General features: G+C 38.0%; 1 protein-coding gene across 1 annotated transcript in view; it reads right to left on the bottom strand.

The window, feature by feature from the left end:
• Positions 1 to 15,859, bottom strand: part of ATF7IP (activating transcription factor 7 interacting protein) — a 103,556-nt gene extending 87,697 nt beyond the window's left edge. Inside the window, exon 1 of the mRNA XM_081082962.1 lies at positions 15,720 to 15,859. The gene's annotated coding sequence lies outside the window, so the exon portion shown is untranslated. The remainder of the gene's footprint in view (positions 1 to 15,719) is intronic.
• Positions 15,860 to 16,099: the final 240 nt, after the last annotated feature.

The following is a 16,099-nucleotide window of genomic DNA, read 5'->3' on the forward strand; positions in this document are numbered from 1 at the left end:
AGGGAGAGGGATAGAGAGTTAGAAACATCAATGTGAGAGAAACATCGATCAGCTGCCTCCTGCACACTCCCCACTGGGTATGTGCCCGCAACCAAGGTACATGTCCCTGGCCGGAATCGAACCTGGGACGCTTGAGCCTGCAGGCCGACGCTCCATCCATTGAGCCAAACCAGTTAGGGCAAGAACCTTCATTTTTAAGATCTCAAGTCTTACATTCTAGTAAGAAGAATAAGTCAATTGGTAAGTCAACTAACTTTTTAGTCTTGGCCTAAAAACTTCTACACTTCAAAAACCCAAGATAGAAAAAAATATATACTTTGTAGAACATTTTTCAGTTTTTAGTTTTTATAGTCATTTCATAGGAGCTACTATGTGCTTAAAAGAGTTGAACTCTAGAGAAAGTCTATAGAAAATTATAAAACATAGGTATATTATTTACTTTTAAATTTTAATATTACTAGAAATATAGCTTGATTATATAATGTCATAGATTATAAGAAATTTGTTTTAGATAAAGTGAGTCATAATAAACCCAATCATTGTTTATTAGTAAAAGCAAACATTTGGAAGCTAGTTCTAATGTCAGTTAAACATTTCCATGATTGCCCAATGTTTTAGCTCTTCATAAATAAAAACTAGCACTTTTCACATTGTTTCATTTGACTCTTAAAATGACCATGTAAAATAACAGTCTGATAAAACAAAATTTTTTATTTTATTTTTTTTTCCCTTTTTCACCCCTGACCAGAATCAAACCTGGGACCCTTTGGTCCGCAGGCCAACGCTCTATCCACTGAGCCAAACCGGTCAGGGCTAAACCAAAATTTTTATGACCAGAGAATGTAATCATTTGCCAGAGGTCACACAAACAGCAATGAAAGAAAACTGGAAGATTACTATACTTTTTTTTTCCTAGTCAATTACTATACTTTTTATATATCATACATTACACTATTAGAAAACTTTCTATATGTTGAAAATTCCATAGGCCCTAAGTTAAAGGTTTCACTGTGTTTGGTAGGAAGTTAACATACTTTTCATTTATTTAGTCAATATATTTTAATTACACGTTATTATCAATATTATACTTATTAAAAGAAAAGAAACATCAGAAGGGTATTAAGATGGTAAACTAAACAACACCTAATCTCACTCCCTCAAATCCCATTTAAACTATAGTAGAAGTATATATTTGAAGTAAAAACCTCAAGAATGGGTAGAAAAGTAAAAGAAACAATAACTAAACTTTGGGGAGATGGGAAATAAGCAGAAACACTGGTAACTTACCTAGCAATTCCTACAACACCATATTCCAAGCTGCACTGGAGACAAGTTAAAACGAACCAATTTGATAAACATGGCAGCAACTTCAAAAAACATAGGAACTAGATGAACTAGGTACCTTTGGAAATAAGAGTGAAGGGAGCAAATAGCAGGATGGTGTGACTAAAAGAGAATACTAGTGAAAGCCCTCACCACATTCCACTGAATACCTGTTCTCCCCAATCCTAGCAATATCTAAAAACATCTAGAGCAGTGGTTCCCAACATGGGGCATATACCCCACCAGGGGCAATTTGATTTTTAAGGGAGAAAATTTGAGAATGAGTTATTAACAGTGAATTTTTTACATTTCTTATGGTTCTAGGGGGTCCCATCTACAGTATTTAAGTATATATTGTGACATTTATTGCATTTCAGTCTCTATTATATGTTTTGAAACTTTATTTGCTATTTTTTCATACCACTTCATATTATTATTATTAATATATTTTATTGATTTTTTACAGAGAGGAAGGGAGAGGGATATAAAGTTAGAAACATCGATCAGCTGCCTCCTGCACACTCCCTACTGAGTATGTGTCCACAGGCCAACGCTCTATCCACTGAGCCAAACCGTTAGGGCTTATTTTTTTAACAACTTATTAGTGATTTCTTCCTCAGTACTTCAACTGTCCTTTCACTCTTTTATTTTTTTCTTTCATGGATGCCATGTTCTTTGGAAGCTTGTTTAGACCAAGTTAATGGCCTTTTAGGCTTCCTCCACGTGAATAGAAGTTCACTTTTTGAATAATAAGAATTATATGTCACGGGGAAGGGGGAGCACAGGGGGGCCGTCAGGACTTAAGAGATGCTTAGGTGGAGCATAGCCAAAAAAAGGTTGGGAACTACTGATCTAGAATTAAAAATGAAAGCAACATAACAAGAAGAGAGGACTGTCTGCTGAGTAGAGAGACCCCTAGTCCTCTTGCTCCATTAATCTCCAACATTCTTGGGTTAATCTCCAAGAATGCTGGCAATCAGACTTTGAGTCTCTATGTACAAACATGGAAGACTATTCTCTGGTGGCATCTAACAAGCCCAAAATACAAGACCTTAAGAGCTTGGGAGCTCTCCAAAATTAGCCCACCCAGAACGGCCTATAGTGAAGTTCAACCTGACAAGTTTAAATATTCTAATCTATTTAAATATTCTAATTACTTTTAATCTTCCATAACATATTATGTAATAAGACAAAGAAGAGGAACAGAACTAAGAAAATTCTAACATGGAAGGCAAAGACTAAAGAAAAGAAAATAACACAAAGCAATCAACTGTGCAGGAAAACTTTAAAAGTATATAAGAAAAAATGTCACATTTATGTTTCAAAAGTAAAATACTATAGACAAGGAATGAAAAACACAAAATTTCATAGCAGCACAATTCACCATAGCTAAGATCTGGAAACAGCCTAAGTGCCCATCAGTAGATGAATGGATTAGAAAACTGTGGTACATCTACACGATGGAATACTATGCTGCTGTAAAAAAGAAGCAACTCTTACCATTGCAATGGCATGGATGGAACTGGAGAGCATTATGCTAAGTGAAATAAGACAGTCAATGAAGGAAAAATACATGATCTCACTCATTCATGGATAATAGAGACCATTATAAACTTTTGAACAATAATAGATACAGAGGCAGAGCTGCCTCAAACAGATTGTCAAACTGCAGCGGGAAGGCCGGGGAGGGTTGGGGGGGCAGGAGGGAGGGGGGTAAGAGATCAACCGAAGGACTTGTATGCATGCATATAAGTATAACCAATGGACATAAGACACTGGGGGGTAGGGGAGGCTAGGGGATTGTCAAGGGCGGGGGGGAAAAAAGGACACATATGTAATACCCTTTGTAATACTTTAAGCAATAAAAAAATAAATAAATAAATAATTAAATCCAAAAAAGGGCAAAAAAATAAATAAAAATAAATAAACTGCTAAAAAAAAAAAAAAAGAAAAACACAAATTAAGAACACGATACCTCTGGCCAGTGGTGCTCAGTGGTCAGAGCATTGGCCCTTGTACTGAGGGGTCTCAGGTTTGATTCTCAGTCAAGGGCACATATGTAGGTTCAATCCCCAGCCCAGGTTGGGGCACATGTGGTAGGCAACCAATCGGTATGTCTCCCACATCAGTGTTTCTCTCTCTCTCCCTCCTCCCCCATGCCCGCTCCTCTCTCTCTCCCACACTCTCTAAAAATCAATGAAAAAATATCCACGGGTCAGGATTAACAACACAAAACAAAAAAGAACGTGATGGAAAAAAAATAAAAATCTCAATAGAAAAACTGAATGATAAAGCTGAACAAATCTAACTGAGCAAAAATAAAGTTGTAAATAAGACAATTGGAGTACCCAACCAAAAATTCACACTGTAATGACAGAATGGCAGAAGAAAGATATCACCAATGAAATTATTTAAGAAAAATTTTCAGGTTAAGAGTTACCAAACTGAAAGGACCTGATGATAAATGCCAGCCAACAATAAACTTTCAGAATACTGGAGACTATTAAAGATTCTACAAGCTGTTATTAAGGGGCAAATCAGAAATAAGAATGGTTTCATATTTCTCAGTAGTAATAGAAGATAATAAAACAGTGCCCTTAAAATTCTGAAGAAACATTATTTCTAACCTAGATTTCTATACCTAGCCAAACTATCACGCATAAAAAAATACAGGACAATTTTCAGACATACATAGTCTCAAAAAATATCCCATATATTGTTTCTCAAAAAGTTACTAGCCAATATGGTCCCCTTCCCTCTAATGATAGAAGTCAATAAAAAGACATAGCATAAAAAACAAGGGTTCTGCCCTAACCAGTTTGGCTCAGTGGACAGAGCATCCGCCCATGGGTTCGATTCCAGTCAAGGGCACATACCTCAGTTGCAGGTTCGATTCCTGGCCGTGGTCAGGGCTCTTGTGGGAGGCAACTAATTGATGTGTTTCTCTCACATCAATGTTTCTCTCTGTCTTCCCCCTTCCTTCCACTCTCTCTAAAAATCAATGGAAATATATCCTCAGGTAAGGATTAACAAAAAATAAAAATAAAAAACAAGGGTTCTGCACAGAAAGGAGTGAAGGAAACCCCCACAATAATGAATAAAATTCTAAGGATGACAGTGGTACGCCAAATGTAGAGAATTAGGCTAGACTGGAGCAATGCAACTCAAGAAACAAAAATACCATGGACACAGACAATAGTGTGGTAAAGGCCTGGGACAGATGGGTGTGGGGTGAAAGTAGTCAATGGGAAAAAAAAACAAAGGGGGCATCTGTAATACTTTCAATAACAAAGATAAATTTAAAAAAATAAAGAGAAACAAAAATGAAACCAAGATCCTTGCTGCCACTATTCCTAAAAGGGAAAATGTGTCTTCTACGTAAACACCAAAAGATCCTTCTTAATAAAGGACTTTACCAAATCATCTTAACTATTACTATATGCAAGAGACTCATAGATACAGACCTCCTGGTATAAAGATGACATTACCTCTATGAATCGACATATGTCAAAACTGTATCAAGAGAATGGGTCAAGATTCCCATGATTCTGTTAGTCTGGTGCAGACAATTTTGCGTTAAATAGATTAACTTTAGAGCAGTAAAACAAGAATTACCTAGGATTAAATGAGCTGATTTAATTGTGGTTAATATTTTAATATTTATTGATTTTTTTAGAAAGGAATACCAATGTGAGAGTGGAACATCGATTGACTTCCTCCTGCATGCCCCCTACCAGAGATCCCACCCTCAAGCCAGGCATGTGCCCTGACCAGGAATGAAATTAGCAACATTTTGGTGCACGAGACAACATCCAATCAACTGAGCCAACCCACAGGGAAATATTTTATTTTTAATGGTCATATCAAACCTGCAACCTAGGTATGTGCCCTGACCAAGAATCAAAACCACAAATTTTGGTTTATGAGATGATGCTCTAACCAACTAAGCGACCAGGCCAGAGCTGGAATCACCATTTCATATATAAGCAATACTGTTGGGAAACACTAATTGCCCATGTCCCACTACAAAATTACTGTTCTTTTCACTTTACTATATTATTAACTGGTTTTAGGGAAATACTTTGTCCTTTCCCTTGTTCTTTCTTTCCTCGTTTATTCATTTATTTGTTTTTATTTTCCAACTTTTAAATCACTTTAAATAAGTTTGAGAGGCAAAGGAATTACACAAACTTAAAACACAAAATTATGTCATTTCATCTTTTTATTACACCCTTATTTATATGCATACATATGTCCTTCAGAGTTATATTTTAGAAGCTTATTAATAGGTAAGCAATAGTGTTTCCTCATTTTCTTAACTTTCTTCTATTTCTTAATGAATAATTTTTTTCTAAAAGTCGTTTTACTACTTATAATTTTTCATGTGCAAAGTGCATGTCTAATCTTTGAAAATTTATCCAGTGGGTGCTTAAGTAAATTACATGTTCGATTTTTTTTTTAAGTTCTAACATCTATGGATAATGAGTTAAATGAAAGGAAAGAACTAGATTATCTGCCTCCCCTTTTTTTCACCTCCACCTAAAACAAATAGGTTCTATTCTTTTGATGAGCAAATATTTATTGAATATCAAGGTAGGAATTGTGGAAAACAATCTCATAGTTATAACAGTGGTCTTACCATGGTTTAAGCATACCTAATTAGAAGAGATCTGTCTTTAAAGTGTGACATTTTCCAGATATATCAATAAGATATTACTAACTGCAGAAAGCTTATAAAGTACTACACAAATAACTCTAAGCATAAAAGTAGAAAGAAATGCCTTTAAAGGATATACAAAGTAAAACGAGAAATAAGAGAACTTCCAGCTGAGAATAATTTAACGGATCCTTTATTAGGTTTATTATATAGGCACCATGGCAGCAATGACTTATTAACAAAAATCAAGAATTTATATTAGGGGGCTATTTTGAGTCCTCCTAACATAACATTTCCTTGATTTCCCCACAACAGAGTCCCATATTCTGTGCCTTGCACAAGCATCTATTGTTTTATTTATCATCTACAGAAAGCTACTTTTAATTACTTAATTAATCATGTAAGTTTTCCCAATAAGCAAATAATTCACCACCACAATCTTTTTACTTAAGTATATTACAAGGCCTTCAAAAATCATTATTTTCCACACTGGACGGTGTGGCTAAATGGTTGAAGCGTCATCCCGCACCAAAGGGTCAAGGGTTCGATTCCCAGTCAGGGCATACACCCAGGTTGTGGGAGACAATTTACCCACTGTCCTTCATCCTTTTAAAATAAACAAATTAACTGGCAAGGTTAAAATATATTACAGTTGTTTTAAAAATTAAATTAAAATTCCAACTCTTGCAAAACTAATCACGATTTAATGTTTTCAAAGGGAAGGAAAAAAGAGGAAGAATTCTACCAAATAAGATAAATACTTATAATTTAGAACCTCAGCCACAAATCATGAACACAAAGCTCTCAAAATCCCATTTCAAAAGATACAGTTATAACTGGATCTAACTTAAAACAAAAGTTTTCAATATCAAATTATCAATTACTTAGAGAGACTACTTCTACAGCTTTCTTTTGTAGCAGAAAATGCTAGTTGTTCTCTAATATCCATTTCTCTCCTTCATTTATAAAGCTTTCTAATTTTAGCCAACCTTATGGTTGTCCCAATGTGTACTACATTTCCCAGCCTTCCTTTCCCAGCTATGTATGTTCCAATGATTAAATTTTCACCCATAAAACATGAGTCAAAGTGATATGTGCCACTTCCAAATCATGTTTTCAAAAGAATGAATGAGCATTCCCACTCACTGTCTTTTCTCCCTTGCCCCTGGCTAGTGAAACTGTATAGTAGTTCAACCTACAAACCATGTTCAACATATGGAAACCATGTTAAACCAAAGCCAGCTGTAAATTCTAAACAGTCTTCTGCTGTATTGTTATATGAGAGAAATAAACAGTTTTCATGCTTAAACAATAGTAATAGAGTTTCTTAGAGAAGTTTAGTCTTTACTGTAATCCAATTAGCTCCTGATATTTACCACTTAAAAGGAAATAAAAGTTCAAAGATAGTCTTTTTTCTCTTCCATGCTTTCCGCTATTTCTTCCTTTTCTTAAGATATTTAATCTAATATTAGGTAGCAGGGCAGATACATCTTAAACTCCAAAGCCTTAGTTGAAAATGAGCTGAAACAGTCAAGTCATTATTGTCTCACCAAACACTTTTTATCCTGGTCCTCAAAACAGCAGATTCTCTTTCCACCTTCTAGGTTTACCTTTGTACAAAATGCAAGGTTATTATCTTTGAGGATTACCAACTCCAAGAGAATTCTTTTTACATCATGTCAGTTCTGAGAATCACTATTCTAATGTACAATTCAAATTTCTCATTAGAATGTAAAAGTGCCATAAAGAGCTACACACATAATTCTTGGTTACCCATGAAGGCACTAATTCCCCAAAGTAGCACAGGGTTATACAAACAAAGGAAGGAAGACATTCTGACACTGCCACCTCACATCACCATCATACAAAGGGGCCCTCTCTCACAAACAAAAGGGTTCAAGCTAGTTATTCCTAGCTACTAGATACAAAATACACAATTTTATACTATTCTGAGCAATGAAAAATTGCAGACATGAATAAGTAAACATTTCTGATGGTAAAGTTAATAGGTCATCTTCATTTCCCCGACTTTCGTGTTTATGTAAGTCCAATTATAAAGACTGCCAGGGAGGCACTATCAACTATACCCATAGGCCTAAGCCTGCCACGCTTTTTGAAAGGTGGCCAAGGTAATGCTTCAGTCATCACCTTGAAGACTCAAAAATCCAAATGATTAAAATTCAAAACTGAAAACATTCATATTGTATAAATGAGCATTATCCCCTCTCCACCCGCTCACCCACCCCCCCCCCCCGCATCTTCTCTTTTTACAGGACTTAAAAAACTGAAAATGCTGCCCAGCACTCATACTCTATCCATTAGAGAATGATTTGCACCGTACAACTTGAAACATATATAAACAAAGTCTAATTTTGTGGAACTCATTGCTCCCTGTTGAACAAACTAACATGACAGGAGAAACTACTGAATTTACGTTGTAGATTATAAGACAATCTAAAAAAGAACACTGTGAAATAATAATATTTAATTTTTTAAAGATTTTTTAAATTAATTTTTAAAAAGAGAGGAAGGGAGAGGGAGAAAAACATGGATATGAAAGTGAAACCATCAGCTGCCTCCTGCACAACCCCAATGGGGGGATGGAGCTTGAAACCTAGGCATGTGCCCTGATCCATAATCAAACTGGCAACCTTTAGGTTTCAGGGATGAAGCCCAACCAACTGAGCCACACCAGCCAGGGCTATGACGTAATTTTTGAAGTCTAGGGCTCTCTAGAACACATAGCAAGATCAAATAAGCAAGAGTTGTTTTTTCTTAAAGAAGCTCCTCTAGTAGGTAGGTAATTTCTACATACTCTAGGGAACTTACAAGAACAAAGAGCTACTTGATGATATACTTGCAATCTATTATGTAAATACTGTTAAAGCATCACATAATTTTATCTATAATATGCCCCACAAATATTAGAAACTCAAAGGTAAGAATTTTATCCTCAAAATTCTTTCAGCATATGCCAATGTATGAATTTTCCACATACCTCAAAACTTAAAAATATACAAATCTTTTTAAACTAAATCATATACTTTTTTGCCTTCCTGAACAAGTTAAACATATCTAAATATTCTGTATAATTCAGAATCATTAATGAGATTGTCAATTATCACAATGACTACAGATTATAAAATAATTACATAATTATTGCATAATAAATACTGATTCAGTTCTAGATATACAGATTCCCAAACTAAATAACCTCAAAACTAAAATTTTAAATTCTTGCTTCTAACACTTGAAATCTGACACCTCTACACTATCAAGATGCTAGCCATCATCTCTTGCTACGATCCATATATATTTCTCTGGTAGCACTTTTCCTGTCCCAAATTTGCTAAAAACAAGTATCATTTGTCAGAACTAGGAAAAATTCTCAGGTAAGAGCAAAGGTCACACAAAAACAGTAAAATATAAAAACTTCTTGTTCCATCGGCATGGCTCAGTGGTTGAGCATCGACCTATGAACCAGGAGATCATGATTCGATTCCAGGTCAGGTACAAACCCCAGTAGGGGATGTGCAGGAGGCAGCTGATCAATGATTCTCTCTCATCATTGATATTTATACCTCTCTCTCCGTCTTCCTTTCTCTCTGAAATCAATAAAAATATTTTTAAATAAAAATAAAATAAAAAATTCTTAGCAGTTTTCCTTGAAAAAGACCTAAGATGGGAATTTTTCATTAAAAAGAAAATGCTTAAGAGAAACCAGTATCTTAACAATTCTACCTATTGCCTAAGTTTATTTTTATAAAACCAATAGTATTTTGAGTTCTATCTTTACTTCCTTGTTTTCTCCTTTTCACTAATTTCAAGTTTAAAGAGTTCAATACAAATGTTTGGAAATAAACTTACTTTCTTTCCTATAGCCATTATGTAAGTGATAAAATAGAATTATAACTGAAAGAGATCACTAATAAGCAAGATTATACTTTTCAGTGCAATCAGTACAAACAGTAGATTTAATGGAGATTTAACCAAAATTCCTCCATTGAAAAAAAAAAAGTCTATGTTAAACAAAGAAGAAAATTTTAGTTTAAAAATTGTAGAACATTTTATCATATTTTTCCTACTTCTAACTTCGTAATTTGCACTATTTTCAGGTCATTATGTCCTAAAGCAGATTAAAAATAGAAATGTAGTCCTATTACACACACCTGAAAGGTCTCAGGTTCGATTTCTGTTCCCAGCACATACCCAGCTTGTGGGTTCCATCTCAGGTCAAGGGGAAGCAACAGATCAATGTTCATTACAGCATCATTTACAATAGCCAAAATTTGAAAGTAGTCCAAGTGCCCATCAGTAGATAAGTGGATTAAAAAGCTGTGGTACATTTACATAATGGAATACTACTCTGCCATTAAAAAGAAGAAATTTTTACCCTTTGCAACTGCATGAATGGACCTGGAGAATATTAAGCTAAGTGAAATAAGCCAGTCAGAGAAAGACAAGTCCTCATTATGATATCACTCATATGTGGAATTTAATGAAGAAACTGAACTACCAAGCAAAATAGAAACTGACTCACAGGTAGAGCACAGGCAAAAAAAAGTTCAAGTTTACTAATTATAGAAAAGAAGAAGCTAATAAGATACTATTTTCAACCATCAAACTGATAGTACAGTGGTTGGCAAACTGTGGCTGCGAGCCACATGCAGCCCTTTGGCCCCTTGAGTGTGGCTCTTCCACAAAATACCGACTTCTGCACATGGGCCACAAAGTTTTAATCGCACTGTAAGTGCGCGCCCGCAAGGGGATATTTTGTGGAAGAACCACACTCAAGGGGCCAAAGAGCTGCATGTGGCTCGCGAGCCACAGTTTGCCGACCACTGTGATAATGGTATGGGAAATGCTATTCAAATAATCTGTTATCAATTTTGTAAATTAATTTAAAAGCCCTTTGAAACAGTAATCTACACTAATAAAAGAGAAAAATGGTAATTGGCGTACGGTGCTACCGTTTTCATTGGCTAATCAGGGCTATATGCAAATTAACTGCCAACTAAGATTGGCAGTTAACTGCCAACAAGATGGCGGTTAATTTGCATATGTAGGCACAATGCAGGGAGGCGAAAGGGAAAGCAGGAAGAAGCCCCCTGCCACTGACAGTGATCGGAAAGCCAGGGGGAAGCTAAGAGCTGGGGGGCCCCCCAGCCATGATTGGAGAATCAGGCGCCTTTGCCGCCCTGGCCAGTGATAGCAAGAAGTAGGGGTGGAGCCAGCGATGGGAGCTGGGCACGGTCGAAGCTGGCAGTCCCAGGAGCTAGGGGTCCCTTGCCTGGGCCTAAAGCAGAGCCCACGATCACGGGGCCGCTGCAGCTGCAGGTCCCCGCTGCCCGGGCCGGACGCCCAGGCCAGAGGCGTTAGGCCTGGGCAGGGGCGGAGCCTGCAACCGCAGGGAGCTGGGGAGGCGGAGCCGGGGATTGGGGGGATATGATGGTCCCCTTGCCCAGGCCTGAAGCCTGGGTCAGAGGCGTCAGGCTTGGGCGGGGGGTGGAGCAAGCGATCAGAGGGAGATGGGAGTCCCCTGCCCAGGCATGATTCCTGGGCCAGAGGCCTCAGGCCTGGGCGGGGGCCAGAGCCAGTGATCGGGGGGAGATGGGAGTCCCCTGTCCAAGCCTGACATCTCTGGCGGAGGCGTCAGGCCTGGGCAAGGGGCCGATCCTGCGATTGGAGGGTGATGGGGGTCAACGCCTGAGGGCTCCCAGTATGTGAGAGGGGGCAGGCTGGGCTGAGGGACACCCCACACACACACCCAGTGCACGAATTTCGTGCACCAGGCCCCTAGTCTATAATAATAAAAGTGTAATATGCTAATTAGACCAGACGTCCTTCTGGACATCCTTCCGGATGAAGCTGGGGCTGCGAGGGAAGCCCGGGTCCTGGGTGCTAGAGGGAAGCCAGTGCTGGCAGCAGGGGAAAGAAGGCCTACTCTTGCACGAATTTCATGCATTGGGCCTCTAGTTTCAAATAAATTATAAAAAGTAGATCATGACTCATGTTCAAGGATGTTCACTTCAATTATAATATCAGTTATAATAGAAAATGGGCAATAAGCAAAATGGTCAACAAGAGAAGGTTTAGTATGCTCAGTGGTTAGAGCATCAGCCATCACACTGAAGGGTCAGGGCACATACTTGGGTTGCAGGTTTGATCCCATGTGTGGGAGGCAACCAATTAACGACTCTCACATTGATGTCTTTCTCTCTCTCTCACTCTCTCTCTCTCTCTCTCTCTCTCACTCTCTCTCTCTCTCTCTCACTCTCTCTCTCTCTCTCTCTCTCTCTCTCTCTCTCCCTCTCCTCCACCCCTCCCCTTCCCTTCCACTCTCTAAAAATCAATGGAAAAATATCCTAAGGTGAGGACTAACAACAACAAAACAGGTTTAGTAAGTCACAGCACAATCTAAATCTATATAATAAAAGCCTAAGCGACCTTTACAGCGAAACAACCAGAACAACCAGTCGCTATGATGTGCACTGACCACCAGGGGGCAGACACTCAACGCAGGAGCTGCCCCCCTGGTGGTCAGTGCACTCCCCAGTCAGAAGCCGGGCTCACTGCTGGCGAGCGCAGTGGTGGTGACAGGAGCCTCTCCTGCCTCCACAGCAGCGCTAAGGAGCAGCAAGCAGGCAGGCAGTAAGGAGCAAGGGGTCCAGGACTGTGAGAGGGCGCAGGCTGGGCTGAGAGACCCCCCCACCCCCCAGTGCAAGAATTTCGTGCACCAGGCCTCTAGTAGTGATAATATTATGTGGCCATTTAAAAACATTTGTTGAATATTTAATAATTTGGGATATTTTCACTATATATCATATAACCATTAAAAAAACGCATTCTAGCCCTAACCGGTTTGGCTCAGTGGATAGAGCATCGGCCTGCGGACTCAAGGGTCCCAGGTTCGATTCCGGTCAAGGGCATGTACCTTGTTTGCGGGCACACTCCCAGTAGGGGGTGTGCAGGAGGCAGCTGATCAATGTTTCTCTCTCATCGATGTTTCTAACTCTCTATCCCTCTCCCTTCCTCTCTGTAAAAAAAAATCAATAAAATATATTTTAAAAAAAAACACGCATTCTAAAAGAATAATAAGCCTGGCCAATGTGGCTAAGTGGTTGAGCGTCATGCTTCGACTCCTGATCAGGGCATATGCCTGGATGCAGGCTCAATCCCCAGTAGAGGGGGCAGGCAGGAAGCAGCCAACTGATGTTTCCTCTCATCAGTTTTTCTCTCTATCCCTCTCCCTTCCACTCAGTAAAAACCAGTAATAGGAAAGTTTTAATAGAATGGGAAAATATCCACAATACTATAATACAATCAATTATCACAAAGGTCACAAAAATCACCAAAACATTTAGAGCATTTATTTCTAAATGTTAATTAATTTCAATATGTTCCTAATGTGCTATAAGTAAAAAAAAAAAAAAAAAAAAAAGTTATACTTTTTATCATACATTTAATTATTAAAAAGCCAATTTTAATGGTTTATGGCTTCATCAAACCTTATCTGAACTAAATTCTACAATGCTTAAAATTCACAAAACAACCCCAGTAACTTTTATGCATTCCTGGAGTAACCTAGTTTTAATATTTATATATGCTGCATAACGTGTCAAAATTTTGCAGCATCGTAACTATCAAAGTAAAATTTCAAAACAAGCTTGTACTGACAGCGCACGGATGAACAAAGAGTGAAGGTTCACACAATTCATTAATCTTAGTTTTAAGTTTATAGAACTGTATTTGCCTTTCTAACAAACATGACAGCAAAATTGTCCCACCAATAAATATTTACATTGTTCATTATGTTCTTCAGTGTTTTCAAGTACCTCTTATGATCTTTAGCATTAACCTAAGAGGCAATCGTTTGTATATTCAAATTAAAACATCAGCTTAAATATATAAACCAAAATATTTCACTTTTCTGGAAATGCAAAGTGTACCATGCCGTAAGATCAAAGTTCTTTTCTTTACCTAAATATGTATTTCTCTACACATATCACACATACAGTCACACAAATACAGACAGTACAACATATTTTTAACTCTAATAAAACATCAGAAACAATGTCAAAGGAAGTGTGAGAGGGGTCTGCTGGGTAAACCACTCCAGAAGCATAAAAGGGAAAATTGCACAAGTGCCCTCTAAATATATTTCTGTGTAGGAGACTCCAGAAGCCCAGGAACTATATCAGCAACAAATTTTCTGTGAAGAAAAAATATTTCCTATCACTCCATTCTATCTCATATGTGATATCATTTCTTAAAAATCCACAACCACAAGTATTCTTTTCAACTACATCTTGTTAGTACTACTAATGGTACTTATTTTAGGCAATAAAAACAATCCTAAAGCAACCAAGATTACAAAGCAATAGCCACTTCTTCATTTGACAGGGGACTTATTTAAACTTATCGAGAAAAGAATTATTTTGTATACAAACCATAGAGGAAGCTTACGAAAACCATTTACAAGTTTTTAGCCCAGTAAGAAATAATTTGCACAATGGAAGAATTATATTAAATAGTATAAAACTTCTCCCAGAGGTGTTATGTAAGATTAAAATATAAAGACACTACCATTTTAAACTAAAATAATCACGAGCATACTTATAACTACCTTCTTTACGAAAGTAAAACCAGGAACAAACTTACAATTTTAAAAAATCAAACACAATATTACCTTATACATATGTGGTCAGTGTATTTTTGTAAATCAACTGATTTTATTTTTATTGATGGTTCACTTAATTTCCTCACAAAGGCCTCAGTGTAGTTAGAAGTTCTTTACAGAATTCTTTATCAGAAAAATTCATCACGTTTTATATTTTACATATCATAAACAAAATGCTAAGAAAATGAATTAATTTTAAAACAGTAACAAAAATGATCTAACTGAAGCAATAATGGGCAAGTGATCAGAGACCGAAAAAATGTATAACTCTAATGCAAGTATGATCAGAAGCACACAAACTAATTAAAATTAAATCTTCACTGACTCAGGATGAAATATTTTCTAAAAATAAATACCCAAAGGAGATTGAGATTTCATTTTAAACAACATCACATTGTCTTTCCAATGGGCCCTCCCCCTCATATTTCCCAAACTCAAATTGTTTCTATTTTGTAAACATTCACAACACTGGTAAAAACAGGGTTAAAAATGTATTTGCAAATATGCAGTTCAAATAAATGCATTTCCTGTATGACCACCACTAGGTGCTGATCTTCACCTGCCTAAATATAAACTTGAATCCAGCAAAACTCTAAAAGTGAAATCATAATCCAGAACCATAGGTGACAATCACTTTCACAGAAAATTAAGTCCACAGCCTCTCAGAGAATCAGAGAAACAGAAGAAAACAGCTTAAGGTCAGTTTAACGCTTCAACATCAGTGAAGCGTTTTTCTTGAAAAATGTGGGAATTTGAGGGTAACAAAATGTAACCCTCTCAAGAATGAGGAAAATTAAATCTAGAACCCAAATGGCGTCCCACAAGAACATTAGATCTTGAAAATGCATATTGCGCTTGCGCAGCCACCGCCCCGCCAGCTGCACAACTGCAGCTAGAGGCCGACCCCGCAAGATCACGTGCTCCCATGCAGCGCGCGCCCGCAACCGCGCACGCGCAAACGCAACTCCCGCGGCCGCCATAATGCGGTCTTGACTCTTCAGAAATACAATAGTAATTCAAGAAAACATGGTTATAACAGCCCCTAGGATGCACATATACCTTTCCGGGCGGAAGATAAGGGAAGGGGAACTAAGTTCCTTCCCACAGCGCCGTTCCGCGCTGCCGTCCCCAACGCTGCCGCCTCCGGCTCGCGCGCGTCAGTCGCCACCACCGAAGCTGCTGCCGCCGCCGCCGCTGCCGCAGATTCAAAAACAAACCCGCTTCTCCCTTGCACGCGAGGCCGTTATGCAAATTAATGTAGGCGGGGCTCGGTGGACGTCTTCTTGGCCACGCCTTCTGTGCTATCAGCCAATAGGCTCACAGATTGCCTGATCTCCATGCAAATTGCCTGGTTTTTTATTTGAATGAGGAAAATTAGCCCCGCCTCCTGCTGTAGGAAACGGAAGGTCTGAGGTGGTGGCGCTGTGTCTTTCGGTTGC

This window comes from Myotis nattereri (genome assembly GCF_964212035.1).
Source record: "Myotis nattereri genome assembly, chromosome: 2".
NCBI classification, from domain to species: domain Eukaryota; kingdom Metazoa; phylum Chordata; class Mammalia; order Chiroptera; family Vespertilionidae; genus Myotis; species Myotis nattereri.